Source organism: Procambarus clarkii, chromosome 28 (genome assembly GCF_040958095.1).
Source record: "Procambarus clarkii isolate CNS0578487 chromosome 28, FALCON_Pclarkii_2.0, whole genome shotgun sequence".
Classification (NCBI taxonomy): Eukaryota; Metazoa; Arthropoda; class Malacostraca; order Decapoda; family Cambaridae; genus Procambarus; species Procambarus clarkii.
Window position 1 is genome coordinate 2,566,577 of NC_091177.1, and position 19,805 is coordinate 2,586,381.

The window sequence follows — 19,805 nt, forward strand, 5'->3', positions numbered from 1 at the left end:
ACAGCGCTCAGGGATCGTAATCCAAATTAGAGCCCAGGTTCGATTCGAGGCATACATAAATGGGCAGATTCTTTAGCCAGATGCCCCAGCTTACCTAGTATTAAATAGTCCTGTTAGTCAGCTGCTACGGGCTACATCCTGAGAGTTGTGTGTTAGTGGAATATTTTTAGCATATATGATTAAAATGTTGGGAGTCAGTACGTAAGACAACGGACGGTAAAAAGGCGGGGTCCAAGAGCTAACAGCTCAATCTTGCAGGCATAACCAGTAAACGTGCGCGCGCGGGTATTCACAGTTTATACCGACGATGCCAAACTGATAAGACAAATCTGAACAGAAGAGGAATTCAAAATGTTTCAGGTAGACATTTACACACTTTAGAGATCTGAGAAGTAAATGGTCGACTTTAATATACTCAAATGTTGTGTCTTTCTCCCCCCTCCCCCCCCCCCCCACCCGTGACCCTGGGAGGAGGGGGGAGGGAACTATCAGGGGAAAGCGCCAAGCTATTAAGATGTCACTTAGAAGGAATCAAGATAAGGATTTGGGACAGGACGGGAGGAAAGGAATGGTGCCCAACGACTTGGACCCTCGGGGACTGAACGCCGACCTGTTTCTAAGCGAAACTCTATCTACCGTTTCAAGTTGGAAGGGAAAAATTTGTAAAGTCCAAAGGTTTGCTATAGGAGCTGTCCTTGACGTCTCATACCTGATGCGGCGAAGACATAAGCCAGATTGTGACTATTTGAAACACTGAATTTATAGTATTTGCGTTCATAATGCTGATTTTTTTAATCCAATTATTATTAATTGAGAATAATATCTGGCATCGTGTTATCTTGAGGTTATCTTGAGATGATTTTGGGGCTTTTAGTGTCCCCGCGGCCCGGTCCTCGACCAGGCCTCCACCCCCAGGAAGCAGCCCGTGACAGCTGACTAACACCCAGGTACCTATTTTACTGCTAGGTAACAGGGGCATAGGGTGAAAGAAACTCTGCCCATTGTTTCTCGCCGGCGCCTGGGGTCGAACCCAGGACCACAGGATCACAAGTTCAGCGTGCTGTCCGCTCGGCCGGACCGACCATTATTCACTACACTGTAACAATGTATTTGAGATTAAAGATTAGTATTTGGTTCTATTGTGGAAAGTAAATAATTATAACTTACTCCTACCCGCTACACAGTGAGCGATCACTTTGTAATATATGACTTGTGGGAAGGTTTGGAGCAGGTCATTCCTTTGTGTTCCGTCAATATACGACCGTAAATGCGTATTCCAGACCTAAAATTAGCACGTTTCATTTAAAGCAGCATTCAACAATCCACATTCAGTTTTCCGTGGTGCTTAGGATTCACCTCGTCACGAACATTTGAGACACTAACTCAAATTTCACTAAAATGAAAGATTTTAGTGACTTCCGTAACAAATTTTATAGTTTTCTCCGGTTCCATATCTAGCGTTCGACATTACGAATATAAAGGTGTTTATATTAAATAAAACAGATGTCACCGCCCTCCATAAATCCATTCATTTTTTGGGAACCTAAATAATACTAAAGTGGAGTACACGCACATCACATCAGGATATTTCTTAACATTAAGCTATATAGTCTTAACGGCTTAGTGCTGTTCTCCTAATAATTAATTGCTTTACACACATCACCACTGCCTTCCGCAGACAGATTAAGAGTTACGCAATAGCAGACGTTCCCAGGACTGGACAGACCTGGGGCACGCACACCACCCCATCGCCCCCCATCCCCCGGAGAAGTTCAGGGCACGAACATCCCCATAGGAGGCACGAACATCACCTCGGGTGCCCCTGTGCAGATGTGGGGCACGCACATCACCGTAAGCTTCCCTTCCCCCCTCTTCCCCGGACAGATCTGGAGCACGTACATCACCACAGGCTCCCCCCGGACATATCTGGGGTATGCCCATCCTCCTAAGATTTCCACACCGTTGGATGCGACTGGATAAAATGAAGCGGAGGCGTGACAAGCGAATGTTGTCTTGGGTAAATAAGCGACTCAATGTTTGGTTTCGTAGAAAACGGGAATGTGAAACATTTGCCTTGTTGACTTATGGCCGCCATCTTTTTGAAGACTTGCAACAATATTAATCAAATATGAATTTTACTATTATGATTAAATATGTCTTAAGAAAATAAATACTAATTGTGTATAGAGCATAATATTTCTTTGTCTGATCTTCAGCCTTTCTCGGATCTTCATCCTTCCTTTTCTTAATTCTATTTTCCCTTCCGTTTCCTTTCTGCCCGTTCTCCTCCTCCTCTTCGAAAATATTTCACCATTATCTTCTGTCAGATCCTCTCACTTCTTCCCTCTTGTCACCTACGATTTTCTCTCTGCTATAACCTCCTCCATTCTCTCCATCCCTCACCCCCTTCCTCCACCCCTTTCCTGCTTTCATTCTTTCCCCTCCCCTACCTTCACCCCTTCCCCTGCATCCTCCTCTCGACCCCTACCTTCAGCCCTTCCCCACCCCCTTACCTTATCCCTTCCGACAAAACAACCCGAGACGCAGGGTAATTTTTCACTACCGAATTAGCCACAAGCGTGGAAATTTGACTAAGCTGTTTACCTTTTCATAATTTGGCATCGAGGCTCTCAGTAGACAGGGCAGGATTGGTGCCATATGGGTGCCAGGGTCTGGGGGTGTATATGGTGGAATGGAATGGTGGTGTTTGGGGGGGGGATGTTTGGGGGGGGGTATTTGGGGGGGTGGTATTTGGGGGGGGTGGTATTTGGGGGGGGGTGGTATTGGGGGGTGGTATTTGGGGGGGGTGGTATTGGGGGGTGGTATTTGGGGGGATATTTGGGGGGGGGTATTTCGGGGGGGGGGTATTTCGGGGGGGTGGTATTTGGAGGGGTATTTGGGGGGGGGGTATTTGGGGGGCTATTTGGGGGGGGTATTTGGGGGGGGTATTTGGGGGGGTATTTGGGGGGGGTATTTGGGGGGGGGGGGGGTATTTGGGGGGGGGGGTATTTGGGGGGGGGGGTATTTGGGGGGGGGTATTTGGGGGGGGTATTTGGGGGGGTATTTGGGGGGGGGGGGTATTTGGGGGGCTATTTGGGGGGGGCATTTGGGGGGGTATTTGGGGGGGGGTATTTGGGGGGGGTATTTGGGGGGCATTTGGGGGGGGTATTTGGGGGGTATTTGGGGGGGGTATTTGGGGGGGTATTTGGGGGGGGTTAGGGGGTATTTGGGGGGGTATTTGGGGGGGTGTTTGGGGGGGGGTGTTTGGGGGGGGTGTTTGGGGGCGGGTGTTTGGGGGGCTGTGTTTGGGGTGGGGTGTTTGGGGTGGGGTGATTGGGGGGGTGTTTGGGGGGAGTGTTTATGGGGGGTGTTTGGGGTGGTGTTTGGGGGGGGTGTTTGGGGGGGGTGTTTGGGGGGGGGGGTGTTTGGGGAGGGTGTTTGGGGGGGGGTGTTTGAGGGGGGGTGTTTGGGGGGTGGTGTTTGGGGGGGTGGTGTTTGGGGGGGGTGTTTGGGGGGGGTGTTTGGGGGGGGGTGTTTGGGGGGGGTGTTTGGGGGGGGTGTTTGGGGGGGTGTTTGGGGGGGTGTTTGGGGGGGGGTGTTTGGGGGGGGGTGTTTGGGGGGGGTGTTTGGGGGGGGGTGTTTGGGGGGGTGTTTGGGGGGGGGGGGTGTTTGGGGGGGGTGTTTGGGGGGGGGTGTTTGGGGGGGAGGTGTTTGGGGGGTGTTTGGGGGGGTGTTTGGGGGGGAGGTGTTTGGGGGGGGTGATTGGGGGGGAGGTGTTTGGGAAGGTGTTTGGGGGGGAGGTGTTTGGGGGGGAGGTGTTTGGGGGGGTTTGGTTTTTTTTTTGAGGGGGTTGGGTTTTTTTTGGGGGTATTTTGGGGGGGGTATTTTTGGGGGGGTATTTGGGGGGGTATTTGGGGGGGTATTTAAGGGGGGTATTTTGGGGGGTATTTGGGGGGGTATTTGGGTGGGGTATTTGGGGGGGGTATTTGGGGGGGGTATTTGGGGGGGGTATTTGGGGGGGGGTATTTGGGGGGGGGTATTTGGGGGGGGGTATTTGGGGGGGTATTTGGGGGGGGGGGGTATTTGGGGGGGGTATTTGGGGGGGGGGGTATTTGGGGGGGGGTATTTGGGGGGGTATTTGGGGGGGGGTATTTGGGGGGGGTATTTGGGGGGGGGGGTATTTGGGGGGGGGGGTATTTGGGGGGGGGGTATTTGGGGGGGGGGGTATTTGGGGGGGGGGGTATTGGGGGGGGGTATTGGGGGGGGGGGTATTTGGGGGGTATTTGGGGGGGGGTATTTGGGGGGGTATGTGGGGGGGGGGTATTTGGGGGGGGTATTTTTTTGTGGGGGTATTTTTTGGGGGGGTATTTTGGGGGGGGTATTTTTTGGGGGGGGTATCTTTTGGGGGGGTATTTTGGGGGGGGTATTTTGGGGTGGGGTATTTTGGGGTGGGGTATTTTGGGGGGGTGTATTTGGGGGGGGTGGTATTTTTTGGGAGGGGGGTGTTTTGGAGGGGTGTTTAGGGGAGGGGGTGTTTTGGAGGGGTGTTTGGGGGAGTGGTTGTGTTGGGGGGTTTGGGGGAATGGTGTTGAGGGGTGTTGGGGGGTTTGGGGGAAGGGTGTTGGGGGGTTTGGGGGAAGGGTGTTGGGGGGTTTGGGGGAAGGGTGTTGGGGGGGGGGTTTGGGGAGGTGGCGGTGTGGGGGGTTTTGTTGGGGGAGGTGGCGGTGTGGGGGGTTTTGTTGGGGGAGGTGGCGGTGTGGGGGGTTTTGTTGGGGGAGGTGGCGGTGTGGGGTTTTTTTTGGGGGGGTGGCGGTGTAGGTAGGGAAGTTTTGTGTCTAGGGGGGGGGGTAAAGAGAACATTTGGTTGTGTGATGTAGTTGAGGGGAGGGGAAGCGAAGCAAATCTTCGGGGTAGAAGTGTGGTAGATAGTGTGGTGGGGTAGATTCTGTGGTGTAGGGAGGCTGGCAGGTAGACACGACGTGGCGTATGAGACTAAGGCATCAAATGTGTGTATGGCGGGTAGGTAACTTGAGGTAGGAGGAGGAGAGGCCAGGGTAAGGAGGAGGAGGAGAGGCCAGGGTAAGGAGGAGGAGGAGAGGCAAGGGTGAGGAGGAGGAGGAGAGGCAAGGGTGAGGAGGAGGAGGAGGAGGAGAGGAGAGGAGAGGCAAGGGTAAGGAAGAGAGGTGAGGCAAGTGTAGGAGGAGGAGAGTCAAGGGTAAGGAGGAGAAGGAGAGCCAAGGGTAAGGAGGAGAAGGAGAGCCAAGGGTAAGGAGAAGAAGGAGAGCCAAGGGTAAGGAGAAGAAGGAGAGCCAAGGGTAAGGAGGAGAGGAGAGCCAAGGGTAAGGAGGAGAGGAGAGCCAAGGGTAAGGAGGAGAGGAGAGCCAAGGGTAAGGAGGAGAGGAGAGCCAAGGGTAAGGAGGAGAGGAGAGCCAAGGGTAAGGAGGAGAGGAGAGCCAAGGGTAAGGAGGAGGAGGAGAGCCAAGGGTAAGGAGGAGAGGAGAGCCAAGGGTAAGGAGGAGAGGAGAGCCAAGGGTAAGGAGGAGGAGAAGAGCCAAGGGTAAGGAGGAGGAGGAGAGCCAAGGGTAAGGAGGAGAGGAGAGCCAAGGGTAAGGAGGAGAGGAGAGCCAAGGGTAAGGAGGAGAGGAGAGCCAAGGGTAAGGAGGAAAGGAGAGGCAAGGGTAAGGAGAAGAAGAGGCAAGGGTAAGGAGAAGAAGAGGCAAGGGTCACTATATGGGGTGTCCTGGCAGTCTCTTGTGTACACACACTAGTCGCACACACAAGGGTAGGAGCAGCTATATAGTATGGGATGGTTGATTAAATTAACAACTTCTCTAAGGATTGGAAGGTTAAGAGGATATTTCACTGCAAATAAGCGTGTTGGACAACAAAAATAATGTATGTGACAAGTAGCTTGGGGAAGAGCAGTTGCATAGAGTTGTGATTGAGTGGTTGCACTGTAGTAGAAAGAAGGAACGAACTATCAGGGAAAAGCACCAAGCCAATACGACTATATAGCACTGGGAAGGAGTCAGGATAAGGATTTGGAATGGGACAGGGGTAAGGAATGGTGCCCAAACACTTATGGACGGTCGGGGATTGAACGCCGACCTGCATGAAGCGAGAACGTCGCTCTACCGTTCAGGCCAAGTGGTTGGGCCGGCACTGTAGTAAAATGAATGTGACTATAGCCAGCCACTGTCCTTTTACAAAGAACATCGCATTTGGTTCGCATGCGTTACCCTAATGCCAAAAATTGTCGTGCTTGACAATGAAAGCGGCTGACCAAAGTGAGACGTACTGTCCCGTTTTCTGTTTTGGGTCCTCTGGTAGGTTAGGAGAAGACACTGTAAAAACTGACCGTTTTCTTGACATTGGGAAATCTTAGGACGAGGAGCTGGTGTGGGTGCAGGTCTGTAGTCCGCATTTCTCTCACTCTTCCCCCTCGCCTTCTTTGGTTGATTGTTCAATAAACCCTTGAACTATATGTTTAACACATCTCTAACCCTGTCCATGGACGACAGAAGAAAATGTATATATGCTGATTAGCATTGTAAATGTGTGGCCACGTCTGTGGTAGAAAATAATAATAATAAAAAAAAACTTTCATATGGTCTACCTTGCATTAGGTATAAAAATGGAAGCCGAAAGGAAAAGAAAATAAGAGAAAGGAATAAGCGCTAAGCCATTACGTCTATATAGCACTTGGAACGGGTCAGGATAACGATTTGTGATGGGACGGGAGGGGGGGGGGGAGACGGAATGAGAGGAAAAGGAGGCAAAAACAAAAAACAAAATACAAGAAGATTAGAACAACAAAACTTATCCTCTTTAGTTGCTATATCCACCTCTATCCCTTCTCTTCCATTGCCTCTTCTATCCTTCCTTTCCATCCCCTCTGCCTCACCCCGCAACCCCCCCCCCTCCTCTCTGACATTTCCCAGAAAGGAGGCACAAAAATGACTCCATTCTGAGTGCGGACGGGTGGTTGGACGGGCGGTTTGACAGGTAACACAAGGCCTCAGGTCTCCCCCCGTCCTCAAGACAAATATATATATATATATATATACCGCAAGCTGAGGGACTTTGGACGGTGGACGAGACGTCTCTTTGGTGTGTCACCCTTTTCCCTCCTCTCCCAGCTACCCCTTTACACTCCTTCCCACAACTATCACCCCATTTATCCCCCCACTACACACGGGTACTATTTTTCCCATCTAGCCTCCCAACACCCAAGGCTCCCTATGTTGTTCTCTCCCTCCCTCACCGGGGTAGGGAGGGAGACTCCCTCCCTCACCGGGGTAGGGAGGGAGACTCCCTCCCTACCCCAGGGTATGACTTTTCTATCTGCACCTGATTTCGTTACAGAGCAGTGGTACTAGCTCTTGCCCGGAAGCCGGCCGTCTCTCTCTTGCTGCGGCTCTCTAACAGGCTCTCGTTCTCTCTAACTGGCTCTCGTTCTCTCTCTCTCTAACAGGCTCTCGTTCTAACTGGCTCTCGTTCTCTCTCTAACAGGCTCTCGTTCTCTCTCTCTCTAACAGGCTCTCGTTCTCTAGTTATTTTGCTCTTCCCTTTCTATATTCTGTTCCTTGGCTCACTCCCCCACACTAACCTTTCCTCCCCCTATCATTGACATGTTATGATGCCCGGACCACACACCAGAAGATGGAGAGACTACGACGTTTCGGTCCGTCCTGGTTCATTATCTAGTAATATTTACATGTTAATTATGATCTCCTACGGCCTTCCTGGACGCTCTTAAGCAAATAATGCACACATATACACGCTCGCGCGCGCGAACGCACTCTTTGACACCGACCGCATGACAAGTGACTCATGAGGATGCTACAGTGGTACCATTTGGGCTGAACGGTAAAAGCGACGGTCTCACTTCAAGCAAGTCGGCGCTCAATCCCCCGACCGTCCAAGTGGTTAGGGCACCATTCCTTTGCCCCCCCCGTCCCATCCCAAATCTTTATCCTGACCCCTTATAAGTGGTATATAGTAGTAAAGGCGTGGCGCTTTTCCCCTATAGTTACCTGTCCTTCCTTTACTAATTACCAGCACTTAGCGCAGCAGGTGACCTCCCTCCCCCCCCCCCCGCAGCAGGTGACCTCCCTCCCCCCCCCTACCATCAACATTGTCCTTGGTTGTGGTTGCAGGAGTGATTGGAGGGCATTACTAGTCATTTCTTACTGACTACTACTGGCTAGTTTGTCATGTACATAACTCTCCTAGCACCTCACCTCCTAGGACTCTGCCTAGCACCTCACCTCCTAGGACTCTGCCTAGCACCTCACCTCCTAGGACTCGGCCTAGCACCTCACCTCCTAGGACTCGGCCTAGCACCTCACCTCCTAGGACTCGGCCTAGCACCTCACCTCCCAGCACCTAGTACAGCGTCACCTGTCACTCGCTAACGATTATCCTTCATGTTCTCTCAGCTGCTATTGTTACCTGTCCTCGCTCTCCTATGACACTAATAGTTTATATATATTCTCCTTTTTCTATCATGTCTCTCCTCTATCTTTCCCCTCAATATCTTCGTCTCTTCTCCTCCTCTTCTTACTTTCTCAACAGTCCACCTTCCCACCCTTTCCTCATATCCTTCATTCTTCTTCCTCTTCCCACGCACTCACCCGCAGAACAAAAGCCGAGTACCCAACTAACGCGTTGGTCGCCCTCCACTTCCCGGGCCTCCTGGGAGGAGTCGTGCGGGAAGCAGAGACGAATTAGTGCCCACAGCGGAACAGCTCACTTCTGGGAAAGACTCTGCGGACGCTAATGCGGAAAATCTCTTGTCTGGGCCTTTTTATGGGGGCTGCTGCATGCCATTGACGACGTGTCAGAGGGTAGCCAAGGTACATTGATCTATTAATTAACCAAGATTATTCGCCGGGAAAATGACCATTAGTCAGGTGTATGTATATTAAAAATGACGTTTTCATTTTGTTCAGATTTTTTTTAAGAGCGCGCGGAAAGTGTCAGGAGTAAAATACAGTTATTTTGTAATTATTAATATTATTATCAAACTTTATTATTAATATTAATATTATTAATATTAATATTAACATTAATAATATTAATTTTGTTAATATTAGTATTAACATTATTAATAATATTTATTATTATTTACAGAGTAATCACATTAACGTGATGTATCAGTTAGAAAATCCGTTGGAGCGGCGTGACGGTTCGAACCCATGCGGTGGGTGTTCCCAGGCACACGCTTCTAGTGACTAGACCACAACATGGTACAAGTATTGCAACCTGGAGGTAGACTTGCCCACTGGCGCTTGTTCCGTTGTACAAATAAGGCTATTTTGCGTAAGGTTACTGCCTACAAAATACATACTACGACTTGCCAAGTGTCCAGGATAAATAGATAGAAAGATGGATAGATGGATGGTCTGGTGTTGACCACCAGACAGAGCTGGCCAGTGATGGGCAGTTCTTGGCTGCCATTACTAAACAAGCCTATTAGCTGGTTGGCCTCTGCCCGCACCCAGCCCGACCCACCTGTCTCATTCCACGTTGACAGGGCGGAGTACGTGACAGGACGGGCGTCTACTTTATATATATATATATATATATATATATATATATATATATATATATATATATATATATATATATGTCGTACCTAGTAGCCAGAACTCACTTCTCAGCCTACTATGCAAGGCCCGATTTGCCTAATAAGCCAAGTTTTCATGAATTAATTGTTTTTCGACTACCTAACCTACCTAACCTAACCTAACCTAACTTTTTCGGCTACTTAACCCAACCTAACCTACAGAGACAGGTTAGGTTAGGTTAGGTAGGGTTGGTTAGGTTCGGTCATATATCTACGTTAATTTTAACTCCAATAAAAAAAAATTGACTCATACATAATGAAATGGGTAGCTTTATCATTTCATAAGAAAAAAATTTGAGAAAATATATTAATTCATGAAAACTTGGCTTATTAGGCAAATCGAGTCTTGCATAGTAGGCTGAAAAGTGCGTTCTGGCTACTAGGTACGACATATATATATATATATATATATATATATAATATTTTGTTATATTATACAAGAGTTGTTACATTCTTGTACAGCCACTAGTACGCGTAGCGTTCCACCTTCTTTACAGCGGGACTGAGTCCATTAGACTGAAATGGAACTATCTAGATTATAATTCTTTCAGCACGTCGATCTCTAATGGGTGTCCAAGTCAAGCTCGAGGACTTGGCTGCCTTTCAAATGCTTTGGCAGCGGCAGGGTGATGAAGCTTGAGAACTCATTTCCTCCATTTTCGCAATTTGAGTATGATGGTGATTCAGTTTGCTTATTGGTGAAAGGTGCGGCGCATATGATTAGTTTGACAGATTTTTCTTAAGTTGCTATGAGGTCTGCACCCTTTTAAATGTTGAATGGGACAATTGCTAACACAGTTGAACACTACAGAAATGTTCAGAATGTTCGCCTGAATAACCATATTTTTGGTCGAGCAAAGGAACACTTAAACGGCACTATAGAGCAGGGAAACTAACATTCCCGAAATGTTCCTGCATCAGTGTCAGTGTCGAGTCACAACGTTAACTTTATTTATACTGGACAGCCGAAAACTTGCTCTTAAGTGTGGACACACAACAGGTTACCTTGATAATGCTACTGCTGCCGGCCAAGCTGAGGCAGCAGAGGGTATTAAAATTATTTCATGAAACTGATTTCTGCCCGTTACCAGAGGACGGGGGGACCGTTTACCTGAACCTCAGCTTCCCCCCCCCCCCCCAAAAAAAAAAAAAAAAAAAAAAAAAAAAAAAAAAAAAAAAAAAAAAAAAAAAAACACACAAACACACACAAACAAACAAACAAACACACAAACACACACACAAACACACACACACACACACACACACACACACACACACACACACACACACACACACACACACACACACACACACAAACACACACACACAAACACACACACACAAACACACACACACACACACACACACACACACACACACACACACACACACACACAAACACACACAAACACACACAAACACACACACACAAACACACAAACACACACACAAACACACACACACAAACACAAAACAAACACAAAACAAACACAAAACAAACACAAAACAAAAACACACACACACAAACACACACAAGGAGCTGCGAGGCAGTGCTAGTGACGCAACGCAAAAACAATCTTTAATAGAAATTGCCTAACAAATAAAACTGTGATTGTAAACAAAAAAATGTAGATCATACTACGTCCTCCAAGATACTGTGCTGTCACCGGTACTCTCTCATACTCATATACAAACTGTAGTTTTAAATCAACCTTTGCAGACACCTAGTTTTTTATTTTTAAGTGTTTCGCAACTCGCCTAAGTTTTAAAAAAATTTTTGGGAAGACATGAATATTGTTGTTGTAAAGGAATCGAGATTGATACTTAACCCCCATGCATATATATATATATCTAGTGACTATATAATATATAATAGCCAGTGACTTAATATCGATAAAAAAAAACATTGTAAACTGGTAGAAAAGTTTAACAAATTAATTTCACAAATTTCCCATTCAAGTCTCTTATAAGATTGACGAAAATGTATCCCAGAATAGGACAAAACAGCACACTGATGTGGCTACTATATTCCTTCATGCAGTCTTGATGTATCCAGGACCAGTTGACAGTTAACGAAGCCCACTGAGCTAGACTGGCTGGAGAATGACTGGTCGCTCACACGGTAATATAACAACAATCATCCCCCTAAATACATTATGGAGGAAAACTACACAACTTTTTACATGTCATCTTATCGCTTAAACATAATATTCATCATGATTGTAATTCGCACCTTACTGAAGAAACTTTTATTTAATTAAGAGTACGTTTCGTGGTATCCCGATTTGCATGTTAGAAAACTTATTAAATAACAAAAAAGTATTCAAGTTATCAAATTTTTTTACAAAAATACATAAAAGTTGACGGACATGACATTATTAAACGTAACTTGTTAACTTGGCAGAACTTAGGACGATAGATATCTATTTAGAATATACCATTAATTTCTTATATCACTTATATCAATGCCACTTATTAACATAACACGAAGTGAAATTAAATGACAGTAAAAGTGCTAAACAAGATAGCATATCGAGTTATTTAACTTCGGCAGTGTTCCGAGCGCTATGTATACCCATACGGGCACGTTTATACCCACTGGGCCACGTGTATACCCACATAGCCATCCCCACGAGACCCTTGGGGCCAGGATGACCCAGACAAGCGACTGGAGTGTCTCCAAGACCAAGGAAAATGGACGTTCTCACCCTAATCACCAATTAAGGGCTTTGATCTCTCTCCAAATTACTGTGAACGCTGCTTTTGTAAGTTATTGAACGAAATTAAAACCAAAATCCTATTTTCACAGAAGGAAATGGGAACGTACCTTACGACCTGGAGAGAGTTGTCCCACGAGGAGCCGTGATCTTACCTGTAATGGCATGAAAGGGAATTAGTACTACTTATTAGTACGATATTATATACATTACAACTCTTATTCACGACAAATACAATCACCACCTGTTAAGCCATATATATATGTACATAAACAACGCAGATAAAGGCGAGTTTTACCTTTTCCTGAAGGATGGTGGCGCTGGAAACCTCGTCCTGTGACTGCAGACGTCAGTTGAAACATTTAGCAATCTTGCAAGATATCTTACACTATAAACACTAGATCAAACAAATACTATACGGAGGACTGGAGCCGCTGTCAATCACTTAATGTTGTCACAGCAGTAAGGGCCTGTCTTGATGACCAAACCACACACTAGAAGATGGAGAGAGAACGTTTCGATCCGTCCTGGACCATTAAACCAAATCAATTACACATTTATCGTCAGCAAAACTGTCTGTCTTCAACGACTATTTACTGCTGAGCTGTCAACTCCGAGTCGACATTCAGTCACGTTCAGATATGGCAGAGTTTTCTGTCCTGGTTATTTTACTAATCACTAAAATGTATATTATATAATATAGGAACAAGGAACGAGTAAGTAAAGTACTCGCGCTAGCTATAACACTGTAACAGAACACACTTTGTCTTATCCGGCCGTTTCCTTCTCACTCGTCACGAGACAACCGGGAACAACCATAGGGGTCAGCGTACTGAGCTGACCCACCCAGGTGCAGAGTTGAGGCGGTTCTCTTTTCGAGTTCGAATGAATCCGCTTATGAGCCGCTCGAAGCCAAGAGGCGTCTCAACCCGTCCTCATACAGCACGTCCTCACACAGCACCTCCTCACACAGCACTTCCTCACACAGCACCTCTTCACACAGCACGTCCTCACACAGCACGTCCTCACACAGCACATCCTCACACAGCACTTCCTCACACAGCACCTCTTCACACAGCACGTCCTCACACAGCACCTCCTCACACAGCACTTCCTCACACAGCACCTCTTCACACAGCACGTCCTCACACAGCACATCCTCACACAGCACTTCCTCACACAGCACCTCTTCACACAGCACTTCCTCACACAGCACCTCTTCACACAGCACTTCCTCACACAGCACCTCTTCACACAGCACGTCCTCACATACAAAGATCCAAGCTCGTTAATCTAACAGCAGAACCCACTGTTTATGAATGAAAATTGGTATATACAAAACTCTCAAATGATGACGTTCGAACACTTCCGGAAGAAGCGCTTTGCTTACCTCCTCTGCTCGAACCACAGTTCTATAAATGCCCCACCCACCTACTTCAAATACAAATAATCTCCAACAGAACCTAAACACCTAACCTAACTTAACCTACGCCTAACTTTACATAGAAATTTTATATATATAATAATATTAATTTATATGAGAAGAAACCACTTTATTACACAGTATGTTAAAATTGATGAATGCGTCTGGGGAGGACGGCCGCTGCTTTAAACTGCCTAGTTTGACAACGGGTTCTCGTCACAGCCAAAAATCAAATCACTTATCAAGTGTTTTGTTTACGTACTGCAAATACAACAGCCCGCCCTCGTCAACAATGACCGCACTGTGGAGAAATGCCCAACAGACCACTGGAACATTATCTAACACAGTGCACAGTTACAAACCCACTATGATTTCAACTTAGATTCAACAGAGCAGAAGAAGTTGTTAAACACATCTGGCAAAATCTTACTGAAGCGACCATACGAGTCATAAATACTCATACTCCGCCCAAGTAAAACAGAAACAAGCAACACTTAGTGGGCCAGCCAAAGGCTTAGGAATATCCCTGCAAAAAAAACAACAAAAAAAACAATGGCCACATGTTCTTTTCGTGCACCCGCTAAACCTCCTTGTTTACGAATAAAAACAGCCTTACACGACATATCTGATGACTTTCGAGCATTTCTTGACCAGAAGAAATGCGAAAAAGCCTTTCTTTGCTGACGACTCATTGATTTTTTTTTTCGTGTTGTAACTCTGTAAATGCTTGACCCACGCCCTGGAAATACAAATAATTGCCAACAGAACCTAAACACCTACCCTAACCTGCTCATAAATATGCCAAAAATGTCAATTTAAAATAATATTAATATATATTTGAGAATTTGATTGTGTTGAATGAAGAGCATGTTAAAACTGTTGAATGAAGAGCATGTTAAAACTGTTGAATGAAGAGCATGTTAAAACTGTTGAATGAAGAGCATGTTAAAACTGTTGAATGAAGAGCATGTTAAAACTGTTGAATGAAGAGCATGTTAAAACTGTTGAATGAAGAGCATGTTAAAACTGTTGAATGAAGAGCATGTTAAAACTGTTGAATGAAGAGCAGGTTAAAACTGTTGAATGAAGAGCATGTTAAAACTGTTGAATGAAGAGCATGTTAAAACTGTTGAATGAAGAGCAGGTTAAAACTGTTGAATGAAGAGCAGGTTAAAACTGTTGAATGAAGAGCATGTTAAAACTGTTGAATGAAGAGCATGTTAAAACTGTTGAATGAAGAACATGTTAAAACTGTTGAATGAAGAGCATGTTAATTAAAACTGTTGAATGAAGAGCATGTTAAAACTGTTGAATGAAGAGCATGTTAAAACTGTTGAATGAAGAGCATGTTAAAACAGTTGAATGAAGAGCATGTTAAAACTGTTGAATGAAGAGCATGTTAAAACAGTTGAATGAAGAGCATGTTAAAACTGTTGAATGAAGAGCATGTTAAAACTGTTGAATGAAGAGCATGTTAAAACTGTTGAATGAAGAACATGTTAAAACTGTTGAATGAAGAGCATGTTAAAACTGTTGAATGAAGAACATGTTAAAACTGTTGAATGAAGAGCATGTTAATTAAAACTGTTGAATGAAGAGCATGTTAAAACTGTTGAATGAAGAGCATGTTAAAACTGTTGAATGAAGAGCATGTTAAAACAGTTGAATGAAGAGCATGTTAAAACTGTTGAATGAAGAGCATGTTAAAACAGTTGAATGAAGAGCATGTTAAAACTGTTGAATGAAGAGCATGTTAAAACTGTTGAATGAAGAGCATGTTAAAACTGTTGAATGAAGAGCATGTTAAAACTGTTGAATGAAGAGCAGGTTAAAACTGTTGAATGAAGAGCAGGTTAAAACTGTTGAATGAAGAGCATGTTAAAACTGTTGAATCCGTCATTGGGGTCAGCTGTTGCACGGACCAAGCATAACCTGAAGTCCTATTGAAATAAAAATAACAGGCAAGAGAACCTATAATCACCTAAAATAAATTACGCCAAAACTATATAGAAAATTTGAACATATACCATAGTTATAATTTATATTTGAGAGAAAAAAAACGCGATTTTTTTTCAACATTTCTCGTAACATTAATAATGAATCTTTCTGGTGTCGAGGAACCGCTTGGGCGAGCACAGCCTCAGGATAGATTGGTTCTGGTTGACAATGACTCGTTGGTCCATCTCCCAATCTCGCCCTCGGGTTATGCTCGTCCAAGCTGTGGCAGACCTCATAGATGTATTCATCACTTCTACTGTAATATAAAACACACACACACACACACACACACACACACACACACACACACACACACACACACACACACACACACACACACACACACACACACACACACACACCACATATGTAAGACCAATCCTGGAGTATGCGGCCCCAGCATGGAGCCCGTACCTTGTCAAGCACAAGACGAAGCTGGAAAAAGTCCAAAGGTATGCTACTAGACTAGTCCCAGAACTAAGAGGCATGGGTTATGAGGAAAGGCTGCGGGAAATGCACCTTACGACACTGGAAGACAGAAGAGTAAGGGGGGACATGATCACAACCTACAAAATCCTCAGGGGAATCGACCGGGTAAACAAGGATGAACTATTCAACACTGGTGGGACGCGAACAAGGGGACACAGGTGGAAGCTGAGTACCCAAATGAGCCACAGAGACGTTAGAAAGAACTTTTTCAGTGTCAGAGTAGTTAGTAAATGGAATGCATTAGGAAGTGATGTGGTGGAGGCTGACTCCATACATAGTTTCAAATGTAGATATGATAGAGCCCAATAGGCTCAGTACACCAGTTGATTGACGGTTGAGAGGCGGGACCAAAGAGCCAGAGCTCAACCCCCGCAAGCACAATTAGGTGAGTACAATTAGGTGAGTACACACACACACACACACACACACACATACACATACACATACACACTCACACACACACTCCATACACAGTTTCAAATGTAGCTATGATAAAGCCCAGAAGGCTCAGGAATCTGTACATCAGTTGATTGACAGTTGAGAGGCGGGACCAAAGAGCAAGCACAATTAGGTGGGTACACTGCTCCAGAGGATAAGGGAGCATCTAAGCAATAGGAAGCAGAGAGTTACAGTGATGGGTGAGACCACAGATTGGCTTGAAGTCACCAGTGGAGTCCCACAGGGCTCATTACTCGGACCTATCTTGTTTCTGATATACGTAAATGATCTCCCAGAGGGTATAGACTCATTCCTCTCAATGTTTGCTGACGATGCCAAAATTATGAGAAGGATTAAGACAGAGGAGGACTGCTTCAGGCTTCAAGAAGACCTGGACAAGCTGAAGGAATGGTCGAACAAGTGGTTGTTAGAGTTGTTAGAGACACCCAAGCAAATGTAATGTAATGAAGATAGGTGTAGGGAGCAGGAGACCAGATACAAGGCATCATTTGGGAGATGAAATTCTTCAAGAGTCAGAGAGAGAGAAAGACTTATGGGTTGATATCACGCCAGACCTGTCCTCTGAAGCCCATATCAAGAGGATAGCATCAGCGGCATACGCCAGGTTGGCCAACATAAGAATGGCCTTTAGAAACTTGTGTAAGGAATCATTCAGAATATTGTATACCATATATGTCAGACCAAATCTGGAGTATGCAGCTCGAGCATGGAGTCCATATCTAATCAAGCATAAGACTAAACTGGAGAATGTTCAATGGTTTGCCACCAGACTAGTACCCGAGCTGAAAGGTATGAGCAACGAGGAGAAACTACGGGAGTTAAACCTCACGTCACTGGATACAAATATCCATGGAGATATGGAATGGAAACAACAGTTGATCAGCGAAGTTGCAGAATCTGTGGTGAGAGTGATGGACACCGCCTTGACCACTATCTACGTGAATGTGAACACCTGAGAGACATCAGAAGTATGTGTAGAATAATAAACCCCACATTGTTTGAGTTAGGAAAACACTATTTGTCAAATATTGATACTGTTCTTAAAAGATTTCCCCATTTTGCACCCGCAAGATAACGTAAGCTTTTAAGGGTTGATAGATGTTAATCTTCTTGCTTGAGGAGCTGTTCACTTGAGACAGTTAAGCAAGTCCCAGCTATGTCTGGGTACAAGTGACAGGATAAACAACCCAGCGGGTTTTCTTCCTATTGGGGAGTGTTGTACATGCTGTTATGGCGGTGTGTCCACTCACAAGATGAGTGGCGCTGCCCAATAAACTCGCCCCTCGGGGCAAAATTTAAAAAAAATGGAAGACAGAAGAGTTAGGGGGGGACATAATCACCACATACAAGATTCTCAAAAGAATTGATAGGGTAGATAAGGACATGCTATTTAACACAAGGGGCACACGCACTAGGAGACACAGACGGAAATTGAGTGCCCAAATGAGCCACAGAGATATTAGAAAGAACTTTTTTAGTGTCAGAGTGGTTGACAAATGGAATGCATTAGGTGAGTGATGTGGTGGAGGCAGACTCCATACACTGTTTCAGATGTAGATATGATAGAGCCCAATAGGCTCAGGAACCTGTACATTAGTTGATTGACAGTTGAGAGGCGGGACCAAAGAGCCAGAGCTCAACCCCCGCAAGCACAATTAGGTAAGCACACACACACACACACACACACACACACACACACACACACACACACACACACACACACACACACACACACACACACACACACACACACACACACACCCGATATACAAGAAAGGGGATAGACAGGAGGCACTGAACTACAGGCCAGTGTCCCTAACCTGCATACCATGCAAGCTGATGGAGAAGATTGTGCGAAAAAAACTAGTGGAGCATCTGGAGCGAAGGAACTTTGTAACACAGCATCAACATGGGTTCAGGGATGGCAGGTCCTGCCTCACAGGGTTACTTGAATTCTACGACCAGGCAACAAAAATAAGGCAAGAAAGAGAAGGGTGGGCAGACTGCATATTTTTGGATTGTCAGAAAGCCTTTGATACAGTGCCACACAAGAGGCTAGTGCGAAAGTTGGAGATGCAGGCTGGAGTGAGAGGGAAGGTACTCCGGTGGATAGAGGAATACCTAAGCAACAGGAGACAACGAGTCTGTGTGAGGGGTGAGGTCTCAGATTGGCGAGACGTCACAAGTGGAGTCCCGCAGGGGTCAGTCCTTGGACCTATACTGTTTCTGGTATATGTAAATGATCTCCCAGAGGGTATAGATTCGTTCCTGTCAATGTTTGCCGACGATGCAAAAATTATGAGGAGGATTGAAACAGAGGATGATAGTAGGAGGCTACAAGATGACCTGGATAGACTGAGTGAATGGTCCAACAAATGGCTGTTGAAGTTCAACCCGAGTAAATGCAAAGTAATGAAACTAGGCAGTGGAAACAGGAGGCCAGACACAGGATACAGAATAGGAGATGAAGTACTTAATGAAACAGACAGAGAGAAAGATCTAGGAGTTGATATCACACCAAACCTGTCTCCTGAAGCCCACATAAAGAGAATAACGTCTGCGGCATATGCGAGGCTGGCTAACATCAGAACGGCGTTCAGGAACCTGTGTAAGGAATCATTCAGAATCTTGTACACCACATATGTAAGACCAATCCTGGAGTATGCGGCCCCAGCATGGAGCCCATACCTTGTCAAGCACAAGACGAAGCTGGAAAGAGTCCAAAGGTATGCTACTAGACTAGTCCCAGAACTAAGAGGCATGAGTTATGAGGAAAGGCTGCGGGAAATGCACCTCACGACACTGGAAGACAGAAGAGTAAGGGGGGACATGATCACAACCTACAAAATCCTCAGGGGAATCGACCGGGTAAACAAGGACGAACTTTTCAACACTGGTGGGACGCGAACAAGGGGACACAGGTGGAAGCTGAGTACCCAAATGAGCCACAGAGACGTTAGAAAGAACTTTTTCAGTGTCAGAGTAGTTAGCAAATGGAATGCATTAGGAAGTGATGTGGTGGAGGCTGACTCCATTCACAGTTTCAAATGTAGATATGATAGAGCCCAATAGGCTCAGGAATCTGTAC

General features: G+C 45.8%; 1 long non-coding RNA gene across 1 annotated transcript in view; it reads right to left on the bottom strand.

The window, feature by feature from the left end:
- Positions 1-13,532, bottom strand: part of LOC138369366 (uncharacterized) — a 52,785-nt gene extending 39,253 nt beyond the window's left edge. The window contains exons 1-2 of the long non-coding RNA XR_011229812.1: positions 12,647-13,532; positions 12,459-12,503 (exon numbers count right to left, since the gene is read on the bottom strand). This is a non-coding gene — a long non-coding RNA (uncharacterized lncRNA). The remainder of the gene's footprint in view (positions 1-12,458; positions 12,504-12,646) is intronic.
- Positions 13,533-19,805: the final 6,273 nt, after the last annotated feature.